The 13,562-nt window shown below is 40.7% G+C and overlaps 1 protein-coding gene across 1 annotated transcript in view; it reads left to right on the top strand.

Moving 5' to 3' along the window:
* The first annotated feature begins 3,003 nt into the window (after positions 1 to 3,003).
* LOC126176677 (serine/threonine-protein kinase Nek8) overlaps positions 3,004 to 13,562 on the top strand; it is a 306,561-nt gene continuing 296,002 nt past the window's right edge. Inside the window, exon 1 of the mRNA XM_049923838.1 lies at positions 3,004 to 3,077. The gene's annotated coding sequence lies outside the window, so the exon portion shown is untranslated. The remainder of the gene's footprint in view (positions 3,078 to 13,562) is intronic.

The raw sequence follows: 13,562 nt of genomic DNA, 5'->3' as shown, positions 1-13,562 counted from the left end.
TAATCTAGAAGAAGGTATTAGCGACCATGTTGTCGTTGTGGTTTCTATGTCAGTGGAAGTTGTAAAAAAAACAAAGAAACAGGGTAGAATTTTCTTGTTTGGGAAAGCAAATAAGAGTTTCATTAATGAATATCTTCATAGTCAGCTCCAAACATTCACCGTGGGACACAAAGATATTGAACATCTTTTGTCGGAATTTAAAGGTATTGTCCACCATGTGCTAGAGAAGTATGTGCCTAGCAAAAGTATAGGGGAGGGAAAGAATCCACATTGGTACAACAAACATATTAGGAAATTGCTGAGAAATCACAGAATTTTGCACAGTCGTTTGACAAACAGAAATTATGCGAAATGAAAGCAGCTATCAGAAGGACAATGAGAGATTCTTTTAACAAATTTGAAAGCAACATTTTATCTGCAGATTCTAAAAATAACTCCAAAAAATTTTGGTCGTACGTAAAATCTATGAACGCTACGAATAATTCAATACCTTCTCTTGCTGACAGTACGTGTAACGTAACTGATTATGATAAACAGAAGGCCGAAATTCTAAACCTAGCTTTCAAAAATTCGTTTACGGTAGAGGAGCGCAGCACCATTTCCCCTTTCAATTATCGAACAAACGAAATAATGGCTGACGTAGTGTTTAGTGTATCTGGGATTGTAAAACAGTTAAGATACTTAGACGCCAGGAAGGCATCTGGCCCAGACGGTATCCCCGTAAGATTTTATGGTGTTTATGCTACAAATATAGCACCATTCTTATCCATCATCTATCAGAGGTCATTGGAACAGCGGAAAATTCCACGGGACTGGAAGAAGGCCCAGGTCACAGCAATCTGTAAAAAGGGTAGAAAATCGGATGCACATAATTACCAGCCAATTTCACTGACATCGATTTGTTGTAGAATCATGGAACATATTTTGTGTTCTGAGAAGCTCATCTACAGAAACCAGCCCGGTTTTAGGAAACAGCGGTCATGCGAGACAAAGCTAGCCCTCTTTGTGCATGATATACAACAGGCTCTAGATACCGGCTCCCAGGTTGATGCCATATTTCTCGACTTTCGAAAGGCGTTCGACTCAGTTCCGCACTGTCGCTTGCTCCAAAAAGTGCGCGCATACTGTCTATCCGATGACATATGCGGTTGGATAGAAAGTTTTCTAACAGACAAGGAGCAGTATGTCGTCCTGAATGTGGTGACTTCAACAGAAACAAGCGTAATTTCAGGTGTGCCCCAGGGCAGCGTAATAGGTCCGTTGCTTTTTACGATTTGCATAAACGATCTGGTTGATGGTATTGACAGCAGCCTTAGACTGTTTGCCGATGATGCTGTAGTCTACAGGAAATTAGTATCACACGAAAGTTGTGAACAAATCACTGAGGATTTGCAGAAAATAAATGCGTGTAGTAATGACGCAGTTATCTCTCAATATTAGTAAGTGTAACCTACTGCGTACAACAAGGCGAAAATCCCCATTAATGTACGAGTACAAAATTAATGCCCAGTTTTTGGAAGCGATAACGTCCGTCAAGTATCTGGGTGTGACTATTGGAAATGATGTCAAATGGAATGATCAGATTACACAAGTAACAGGTAAGGCGTTACAAATCTCATAGAAAGTTTGAAGTGGAACACACTTGCAGATAGACGGCCCGCTCAACAGAAGGGGCTGCTCACTAAATTCCAAAATCGGAGCTTCACCGAGGATGTAGAGCATATATTATTACCACCAACTTTCAAATAGCGCAATGATCACCATTCCAAGATAGAGGAAATAAGAGGTCGTACTGAGGCGTTCAGACAGTCATTTTTCCGTCGCGCAATACGCGAGTGGAACAGAGGGCGGGGAGGGGGGGGGGGGGAATATGACTTTGGCGCGAATTGTGCCCTCCACCATACATTTCTTGCGGCTAGCGGAGTATATATATAGATGTAGATGTAGAAGTTATTTTTTTTATTTATGAATTTGGCCAGCTATGGACCGCATACAACTTAAGACTTATGGTGTTTCTTTTTCTTCCGTTCCTCCCAACTGCTCGTCTCTGTTCATCTGTCCACACTCTCTTGGGTCGAGGTTTTGGCTCATTTTCTTCATAGTTTGCGTTTTCTATAAGTAGCCTAAAGTGATTCCTGTCACGTATTATTTCTTCTGTAACACCTATTTTGTTGGCGTCTTTCTTTACTGGTTCTATCCATCCCACAGTTTTCTTCAGCTTACTAACGTAACTAAAAATTTTCTTTGTAATCCATGTTTCTTCCATTCTTTTTAAATGTCCATAAAATTTTAGCCGTCTCTTCCTCATTGTATCTGTGATCTTTTCTATATTTTTGTATAGGTCTTCATTTCTCCTTTTAATCCACCTATTTTCCTTGTTTTTCTCAGGACCTAGAATTTTTCTTAGTATTTTTATCTCTCTTTTTTCTAGTTCTCTTAATTCACCTTTCTTATTCAGTGTTAGGCATTCTGATCCATACGTTGCTTGTGTCCTAATAACTGAATTGTAATGTTTAATCTTCGCTTGTATGGATATTGATTTCTTATTGTAGTAGTTTTGTGTTAATTTACATGCAAATTCTAACTTTTTTATTCTTTCTTTATTTGTTGTGTTATCCAGTCCATTGGCTTGGATCCACTCCCCCAGGTATTTGAATCTATCAACTGTTTTAATTTTTCCACACTTCGTTTTCATGAAGTTTTATATATATATATATATATATATATACATTAAAATCTGTTTCTTCAAAATAATAATAGAATGAACGGAGGATGCTGCTCTGCCCTGATAGGTTCAGTAATATCTTCTGACTAGCCGTCTGATGCATGCCTGCACTGCATTGTTTACCCTTTACAATGTAAATGGCTAAAGAAAAAGAGAACGAGAATGTACTGTGTGACCTGGCGAGCCGCAGTTGTCGCTGTGGTGACCGACTGTGTTGACGACGCGACAGAAATCGATGGGCTGGTCCCGGCGGTGGCCGCTTTCGCTCGCAGGTGCGTGCCGACGCGGCTCTGCGCATGCTAGTCGCCTGTGCAGCTGAGCACCTCGAACGTCTCCTCCGAACGTCGTGATTGTAAGTACAGCTCCAAACTGATTGTGTGTAGATTGGAACGTTTTGTTCAAGTTATTTGCGCAATTAGTTGAGAGGACATTTTAAAGTGACATACATAAATTATACTATGAAACTGTCAAGTAATGATCTGTAAAGCGCTGAATATAAATCAGCCAGTCGCAGGGCTACCTCGGTCAGTAGATTTGCTCCTTCTACCCTTACGGGGGCTCCCTAAAGTTTCATAATATTTCCGTAATTTATGGACTTAGAGCCGGCCGGAGTGGCCGTGCGTTTCTTGGCGCTACAGTCTGGAACCGCGTGACCGCTACGGTCGCAGGTTCGAATCCTGCCTCGGGCATGGATGTGTGTGATGTCCTTAGCTTAGTTAGGTTTAAGTTGTTCTAAGTTCCAGGGGACTGATGACCACAGCAGTTAAGTCCCATAGTGCTCAGAGCCATTTTATGGACTTAGGCCTTTATGACTGGTGCCGTTAATATGTAATCTTTAATGTTTATACTGGTCTGATATGGCTCTATTTCATCCCAGCTTATTGACCTGAAGTTACACCGAACACCCTCAGAAATTTCATGCTCTTCGAGGTTATGTGACCATCGACCTCGAAAGCGCAGTTACTCTTTGAACACATATAGCTGAACTCCACGCGAAAGACTACATAGTTGTACAGACCCGCTGGCCTATCATCCGGTTAAGCAATTTATGTATTACATTCATTTTTAAAAGTGGAACATAACTGCGTAGATATTTTGAACAAATGGCCCTCCGACAACCAATAGGTGGGGGGTCATCCTGCTGCCGACAACGTCATCCACAAATAACTTGCAGTTTATGCAAACAGTTTTTAACTATTCTACATTTAACCTCAAAATCGACCCGTTGAAGGCACAGAAATTTATGTGCTTGATCTCTGCTACAGTCCTAAGAATGTTTCGGATAGAATACAAAGAAAGCTGTGTGCACGTGGCCGTACGCAATGCAGAGTAAACGTAGCCACAGCATAAATTCCTTTCCTGATGGGAAACACAATTTTTGTCATTGTGACACCAGAAATAATAGTTATTCAAGGTCAGTCAGTGTATGAATTTGATACTGTGAACTGGAACTATGAGCTTTGACAAAAGTGAAAACGTAAACGTCGAAGGATACAAGAAGACATCGAGACTGAAAAATGATGTTAAGTGTCAAGAACAGCACATAAAACGCCAACTGTTTCCTACTGCAAGTTAACTGTTCAGCTGTCGCGTATTACAGCTACAGGTACAACTTTTAATGCTTGCTTCGATGTTACTACTGCTGATTTTCGGCAGCCGACTGTTCTATTTAAGACCGCATTGGAGAATGCTAGAACGATTAATCGATGTACCGTTAACGAATATATCAAATTAACGATAAGCAGATCTTGAATGCGACTAATATCATGGATACACGAATAAAACACAGCGCCGGAACCTAGAAATATCTCTTGTGTGAATAATGGCTTTCGGCGCCAGTAAAGTTATATTTTAAATTGTTAACCGTAAGGTTGTAATTTTGACTCAGAACTATCAAAACTGGTACCATAGGACATCATTATTTACAATATTTATAGAACTAAAACCATACATCATAGTAATAAATTGTCCACTAGAGATTCATCGCGGGACACTTTACCTATATATAGTTTGCATGACTTTCGAGACATTTAGTCACACAGAACTGCTTTCAAAATTAGAATCGCACTACGTGTCATTGACATGCATGAAAAAAGAAACAGTCATGAAACACACACGTTATGAAATAAAATTACACATATAACATATTAAAGATCTATTTTACTAGCCGTATGAATCGTTGCCAGTTTAACTCTACTGGAGAATTAAGCTGACGATGAAAATTTCAATTTGCACGAAATAGTATGTGCTTCGGGAATAACTGGTTTGGTTTCTTATTTGTGCGACCGAGTCAGCTTCGAATTCTCAAGTGTGCCAATGTCTTTCACATTAGCATATCTGACTTCCTATAATAAATGTCAGTAAGGCCCAAATAATAACAATAATTCATAGCGATGTCAGAGAGATAGTCCTAATGATGGCTAAACAGACATACAATCAGACTCATCCGCACTCCCACAGTAAAAGTTGTAACTAACACACGAAGGGTATTAGTGGTAGAAAATAAAAGAATATGACATAATGTTTGAACAGAAATTAGTGAATATTCTCATTCAAAGACACTTACATTGATACAAGCATCTTAACAGATCGTGGCTAGAGGGAGAATAAGAGGGAAGTAACAAGTGAAGTATTTCGGACAAAAGATGGAGATTGCTCTACAACAATAAGTTGTTTTCTAAACTGATTACTCCAGACTTAGCCGCATTATGTTTCACATACATGAGTCTTTTCTTCATCACACATAACACATTTGTAGTCAGACTATTACATTTGATCTAAAAAAGTAGTTCTATTAAAACAAGGCGAAAAAGAGAAAATTAGTAATACGTTGTTGTAATCTGAAATCATCATTGCTCCAAAGAAGTCATCAGATGTGATGAGAGATTATAAATTATTGCTACTTAAATACATAGAGTAGAAATATCTATGGAGAGAGCATTCACATGCGCAGAATTGATTTTGTTTTGTCAATAATCATTGCAACTGTGGTCACGTGACGCGGACAAAGTATCTTTGTCCGCAATGCGTCCTATAAATTTTTTGTGTCATTATTATACTAGTACAGGCATATTCTGTTCGTTGGTCCTGTGTATTTGGTATAGAAGTTTTGTAGACACCATAACAATTTGCATTTGATACCTGGATCAAACTGGGCTCTTAGGTTTGAAGAGAAATATCTACGGGCGTCACGACACGGCACCGTTATGTCAGCCTGTATTTACGCTACACATTAGTTTGCTGAGCCCAAAAGGCGAAAGTGAGATTACGAGTCGCCATCTTTGATACAAAAAGTCAGTGTGTAGGGCCTAGTATCAGTATTGGGGAACTAACGACGACAAAGTTTATTAATAGCCAAAGCAAACTTCATAGCATCTTGTTCTTGGCCGCGGGTGAAACAACATTTTAAAACATCGACATTAATTTGCTAGGGAAAAAATATATGCGTACAAACACATCAAACAATAGCTGTAAAGGAATAAATGGAGCCCCGTTACCTTAAACATTTTTTTCTTGTATAACTAATAAAATCACAACCAATCGCATTTTCCTCCTTCATTAAAGGCATTTCACTTAAAATGTTATGTGATGAAAATTGCTTTGTCAGCTTATGTTCCAATTTATATACGATGTACGATAAATCGTACATTGTAGGTGGCCGCTCTGTTCTGCTATTGTTAAACCTAAATAATGTTTCGCATTCAGATATCTGACCTGGCTTGTGGTAAAAACACTCAGTGAAAAAAACATCGAAGTCGTCATGTAACATTTCCAGTTTGCGACGAAAGTAAAGCACAATAAGAAAATAAAGAGTACGAAGAAATAGAAGCACAAAATCTACTGGTACAGCATTAGTGTTTGCAGAAGACGCCACCGGAAAAACTTTCTTCTCGTGAAAGCTTGATGTGCCGTGGCGTGAGATGGCGCATGGTTCATTGACGACCTATGTGAATGCCGTCATTTGAAATGCATTGTTGAACGTGACTTTACATGGCGTGAGGTGACTTGATGGCCAGTGTGAATTGGCCTTAAACGACCAACGTCGTCCCAAGATCACGTGAGAATTCCAGCTTAATGTTGACAACATTTGCAGAACGCAATGCTCACTCCAGAGATATTTCTGATCTGTGCTTAACTGGTAGAACAGTGATGTATGCATCCCATACCTAACATAACAGCATTAGAGTAATGTAAGTACTTTTCTGCTGTAAACCTAGGTTTGATGTATATTGGTGACCGGTAGACACACAATGTATTAATGTTTGGTAGTAGTTGTCCAAATACTTTTGATCATATTCCGTTGGCAAGTGTAGATCACACAGTGTAGAATGTACATCTGAAAGGGGAGGAACTTCGTCAATGTTGGAGTGTTGTCTATTGCAAGTTTCAGAGGATTCTACTATGCAAACCAAAATTATTAATGTCCTCTTTCTGGCATTAATTTTATACAGATTACACTCTGCAAACAAAGACAGCGTCTTCGGGAGGGAAATGAAGTAACTGACTAGTTTACAAAATCACTTTTACACTAAGGTGACAACGTCGTGTGATAGCGATATGCACAATACAGATGGCGGTAGTATTGCGTACACGAGGTATAAGAGGGCAGTGCATTGGCAGAGCTGTCATTTGCACGTAGGTGGTTTATGTTAAATGGTTTCCAACGTTATTATGGCCGCACGGCCGGAATTTAAAAACTTTGAACTCGGCGTGGCAGTTAGGAGCTAGGTGCATGGAACATTTCATTTCAGAAGTCTTTAAGGAATTCAATGTTCCGAGGTCCACAGTGTCAAGATTGTGCCGAGAACGCCACATTTCAGGCATTACGTCTCACCTTGGACAACGCAATGGCCGACGGCCTTTACTTAACGACCGAGAGTAGCGGCGTTTGCGTAGAGTTGTCCGTGCTGACAGACTTGCAAAACTGCGTGAAAGATCCTATAAATCAATGTGGGAGGTACGACGAACGTATCCACTAGGACAGCACGGCGAAATGTGGCGTTAATGGGCTGTGGCAGCAGACGACCAGTGCGACTACCTTTGCTAACAGCACAACATCGCTTGCAGTGCCTTTCCTGGGCTCGTGACCAAAACGTTTGGACGCTAGACGACTGGAACCGTGGCCTGAACAGATGAGTCCAGATTTCAGTTGTTAAGCGCTGATGGTAGGATTCGTGTGTGGTGCAAACCCCAAGAAGCCCTGGACACAGGCTGTCAACAAGGCATTGTGCAAGAGGGTGGTGGCTTCATAATGGTGTGGGCTGTATTAACATGTTCGGGTATGTGATGACCACTTACAGCCATTCATGTACATCATGTTCCCCAAAAACGATGGAATTTTTACGGCTGACAGTACGCCACGTCATCAGGCCACAATTGTTCGCGACTGGCTTGAAGAACAGTCTGTACAATTCGAGTGAATGATTTGGCCTCCCAGATCGTCCGGCACGAATCCCATTGGACATTTATGGAACATAACTGAGAGGTCAGTTCGTACACAAAATCCTGCACTAGCAACACTTTCTCAATTGCAGATGGTTATAGACGCAGCATAGCTCAATCAGCATCACTGTCGTTTATACTGATGGCTCCAAACAGGAGACTTTCCTTGGCTGTTCTGTGGTGTTCCCTGATCATGTTACCCGGATTCGCCTCCCTGCTGAATATACCGTTTTCGCAGCGGAGCTCCACGCGATCCTGACGGCACTGGAGCAGATGCATCGTGTTCGGGGCGATCGATTTCTTCTCTGCTCCGATTCTCTTAGTGCCTTACAGTCGCTGCAGAACCTGTACCCGACTGAAGAGATGGTCCAGCTGATACATGACCAACTGTACTTGCTCCAACGGCGGGGTAAAGAGGTATCCTTCTGCTGGGTGCCTGGTCATGTCGGCATATGGGGCAATGAACAGGCTGATCGGGCTGCCAAGGAGGCCTGCAGAGAGCAGGATGTGGTCCAGTGTCCCATCCCCTTGCAGTCAGTCATCGCTGCACTCCACAGGAAGTGCATGGAGTTGTGGGAGGACGAATGGCTGGCGGTGACGGCCAATAAACTGCGGTTGGTAAAGTCAACCACTCGGCCGTGGCGTTCCTCCTGCCGGCTGCTCAGGCGGGAAGAGGTGGCGCTCACACGTCTTCGGATCGGGCACTGTCCTCTGACACATAGCTATTTATTACGGCGGGAGGATCCTCCGTTTTGTGATGCTTGTGGTGTGCACATTTCTGTCCGGCACATTTTAACAGACTGCATTTTATACCGTGATGCAAGGGCAGAAGCACAAGTTGATGGGGATCTGCCCTATGTTTTAGCTAACGATGAGACGTGTGTGTCTAGGGTTTTTAAGTTTTGTGATGCGTCTGGACTCTGGCCTAAACTTTTAGGCTGGAGGTTTTAGTGTATTGCAGAGTGGCTGACTCCTCCCTTTTTTCCTTGCGGTCAGCCAGCCATTTCCATCTGCTACATTGTTTTAGCACCCTGTTTCTTTCTGTCTGGTGTTCATCTGTCCTCTTCGTGTCTGTCGTATTCGTTACCGCATTTGTGTTCTTTTAGGGCCTGGGGGGGGGGGGGGGGGAGTATCCTTCCCCTAGGGGTTTTATCTGCTCCGCGCCTTAATGTCTCGCCTGTTTTTGGAATGGGGGACTGATGACCTTAGCTGTTTAGTCCCCCTTAAACATCCTAACAACCACCACAACCACCACAATATTTCTGCAGAGGACTTCCAACGACTTGTTGAGTCCATGCCACTTCGAGTCGCTGCACTGTGTAGGGCAAAGGGCGACCTGACACGATATCAGGAGGTACCCCGTGACTTTTGTCACCTCACTGGATTTATTTTCTCCTACATGCATCTCATGAAATGACGACAGTGGGAGAATAGAGTTAATATGGGTGTTACCAACATATGTTTCCACGGTAACAGGAACAGATGTTAAGTGATGGTAGCAGCGCAACGAAATGTAAATACAACTTTTCCTTACGTGGGGCTAGTAACAGAAAAGTTTAACCATTTCTAGTAAATGACTAAGAGACTAGTTATATAAAATTAGAAGAGTGCATGTCTTAAGACTAGTGTCTCTGGCTGGTCCCTGAACTGCCAGGTATGTTGACTTGAGAGAGAGGACCACCGTTCTTGCAGTTGCAAGGTTGGGAGTTAATGGTTTATATAGTTGTCCACACACACCCACGCGCGCGCTCGCGCGTTAATAGCAGTATGAGCCATAACGGACAGTAGCAGCGCTACGACGGACCAATGGCTCAACCAACAGAAGTATAGCGGATCCAGAAAGGAGCACATCGCAGTAGAGGAAGCAGCGGCAGTGGCACAGGTGTGCACGACCACAGGAGTTCTCTTCGCATTTTATTTGTTTAAAATAAAATGCGTACCTGTCATATTCCTATCACAATGGTGGTGATGGTAGCAGCACAGATGGATGGGGGAAATTTTTTACAGTGTAATTTAGCGATGTCCTGTGCGTGTGTGTGTGTGTACATTTTTCTCTCTATCAATGTTCCTACTTGGATTTCTGCTGTTATTTACATCTCTGCTGTAATCTTATACTGTAGCGCTCCTCTAAGGCAGCCTGATAGTCATGTATATAATCCCTCATATTTGACCTTTAGTCGTTTTTGTGTGATGCCAGAGATATGTATGCGTACACATTTTTATGTAAATAATACATCTCTTTGACCATTATATCACTTTATGACACGCTAAAGGTATTTAAGTGTACATAATTATCTTTCATTTTCAAATGAAATAATGCAGCTTCGTCCCATTTATGTGCATCGTTTTAATACCTCACAATAATTTATTGGAGAGAATAGGGAGTAGGTGTGGGAACATAGAGCACATTTGAGCATGTTCCATCATCTTCTATTTTTGACTGGGTGAAGATAGGGCAGAAGCATTTTAAATTTCCCTCTAGCAAAACTGGGCTAGTTTCACCATCTTGGATGATGATTGGTTGTTTCATTTTAATACTACACTGCGATTGTCTGGAGGGAGAAGGAGGGAGGAGAGGGCCAGAAGGGGAGAGCAGGTGAGGAGGAAGTGTGGCTTGATGACATCATGTGTTCAAGGTCATTGGTCCCTGTCGCTGAAGGTAGGTTACCCACACTAACACTTGCACTTTCCAAGGTCATTTAATTGCAACATAAGTTAGATAAAAACTTGATATACTACTAACATGTACTTCTAATTGTCTTCATTATAATTCATGAAGTAAAAAACTTTTCACACACTAACACAAATCTATGCCATGTACTTTATTTCCAACTGTCAGCAGTCAGTAAGTTTGATCAATGCCAATTTAATAAATCCTCTTTCACCCCTAGCAACAGTCACTGGTAGGATACTGAAAATACTGGGTGCAATGCAAAGTTCAGGAAACACAGGTTATAACCTCAGCTCATAAATTTCATTCAGAATAAATAGAACCTATTTGTATTCTGTTGTCTTTGTCAAATCCGAGAGGTAGCTGCGCACAGTGACTTAAACATTTGAATTTCTTTGGTGAGATGATCACTCAGACCATCAGGATACATTCTAATTAGTTTCTAAATTGTATTTATTCCGACAATAACTTCAAAAGTTGCAAAAATGATTCTCATTTCTTCATAGCGAAAATACAGGTGAGAAACAGTTTTGGCTTTGATTATGGCAAAACTTCTTTTTGAAACTGTTGTTCCTCGGTGTTATCTGGGAGTGTGTTAAGTGCTCCACAATTACCCGAATCAGATTTATCAAAGGAAATCTTCCGTTTCCTTCCTCTCTTTTTTGAAAAAAAAAACTGCTCGGTCCTAATTTAGTAGCCATTTTTTAGCTCTGCTTAAGGATTGAGGCCAGAGAGCTCTTACGTTCTTAACTACGGCATTGATATTTTTCATTTCAGTATCAGGAGAAATATCTTTTGACTGCAGAATCAAGCTTCTTACATTTATATGGTCCAAAATGTCCCCTCACACGTTCAGGAGACTCATTGTTTCAAACTTGGAGAAATAATTGATCAGCGCATTTACTTATGCTACCCCTTCTTGAGACTAACTGCACTGACTTTTTGTGTATTTCAAAGCTTTTATTACTTCTGATAATTGTTCAGCCTTAGGCTTCGCTGCCTCAATTCTTGCGCTCCATCTAGTTTTTCAGATAGGCCCTGAAGAGATCGATCGCCAGTGTTTTTAATAATCCTTCTAATCTCTGTGGGCTTCTACTAAAAAACTGTACAGCTGGTTCAGATGGTTCAAGAATGTACGTACTTTATTGTTTCTAGCACCATGTAACCTTACTAATTTCAGAGTATGAACTGCACGATGAGTAAATGTTGCCAGCGGATAAATGTCTCTAATTTTTGACTACACGCCTTTTATTTACCTTGTTATATTTGACCCATTACACAAAGCACTGACAACGACAATAAATCGGTTTCATGCTTGTTAAATACATCTATGGTAGCATTAGTAATTGCATCATCTCTCTTTTTCTGCATATGAAAATATTGCAGAAACACCTCATTAATTTTCCATTTATTTTCGTTTTTATGAAAAAATACCTGAAAATCAGAATGTTCTGTTCGGTTTTAGACACATCAGGATTAGCATTGCAAATAAATGAAGAAAAGCAGAACTTCTTGCCTTGATTCTAAAATGTTCTTTAATATATAATCCCTACATAAACATAGAAACTCACTGTGTGTTCTCCAAGATAAATAGTGCGCTATCTTTTCATGTTTCTCCCGATAGCTTTTGATATTAATGGTATCCCTTCTTAAAAATGGGCCATACGTAGCCAATAACTCGGCAAACCCCAAGAAAATACCATTATCTGGCGCCCTAATTGCTGACTACTTCGCCTAAAACGCAAATTTCGTGAGGTTAAAAAGACAGTAACATCTAAAATTCTTTTTAACGGCTCGCGTAATAAGTCTCTTTCTTTCAGCAATATCTTCAGGAACGTGGAACGCACAGTGTTATCCGCTTGCCTTTGTTCATAATCTATGCATGCTAAATAATTATTTTTGTGCGACAAACTATTCTCGCGACCAGTTGCTTTCGTGCAGTCAACCTAAATGTAACAGGCGTGTTGTGATCATTCTGCGCTAGTAAACATGGTCAACAGAAGGGCTTTTAACTGGCTGTCACTCCGCACTAACCAATTTCTTTGTCTATAAACTGTTGGACTACGCAAAGGTAAATATTTGAAAAACCCTTTCTAATAATTTTGTCTCTAAATGGATATGGCCATTGCCCAGCATCACTTTGATTCCAGCCACAGTCACTACATCCATCAGATTCAGACTTTTGTTCGCTTACCTCTTCTTCGTTAGGCGGCTAAATGCCTACGTCAGATGCTGTTAGGATTCAGACTTTTGTTCGCTCACCTCTTCTTCGTTAGGCGGCTAAATGCCTTCATCAGATGCTGTTAGTTTAGGTTTCTGCTCAGAACAAATCTCTGCTTCTGCTAACGCCGAAAGATTACACACATGCGACACTGGATTATCTTTTGGTAAAAATAGCCATCTATTAGTTGTTTTATTTTCTCTAGCTCTTTCACAAATTTTTCACAGCTCTAACGTTTTTCTTATCGCTTGTATGCACCAGATTTATATGCTATGCGTATAAACCCAACACTACCCTGGAAATAAATAATTAAAATACCTACTGAAATATGTTTGCACAAATAAGGAAAGCTTTAAATAATGGAGAAAATAGTATTAATAAATTATTTTTTAAAAATTTGTAACCTATCTCAAAATAAAAACAATATAAATAGGATTGCCTAACAGATTCACAGATACCTGTAGTACTTACAAAAGCAAAGAAGTCTCATTTTCGCAAAAACT

Source organism: Schistocerca cancellata, chromosome 3 (assembly GCF_023864275.1).
Source record: "Schistocerca cancellata isolate TAMUIC-IGC-003103 chromosome 3, iqSchCanc2.1, whole genome shotgun sequence".
NCBI lineage: Eukaryota > Metazoa > Arthropoda > Insecta > Orthoptera > Acrididae > Schistocerca > Schistocerca cancellata.
The sequence above is the reverse complement of the archived record's forward strand: the minus strand, read 5'-3'. Positions and strand labels throughout refer to the sequence as shown.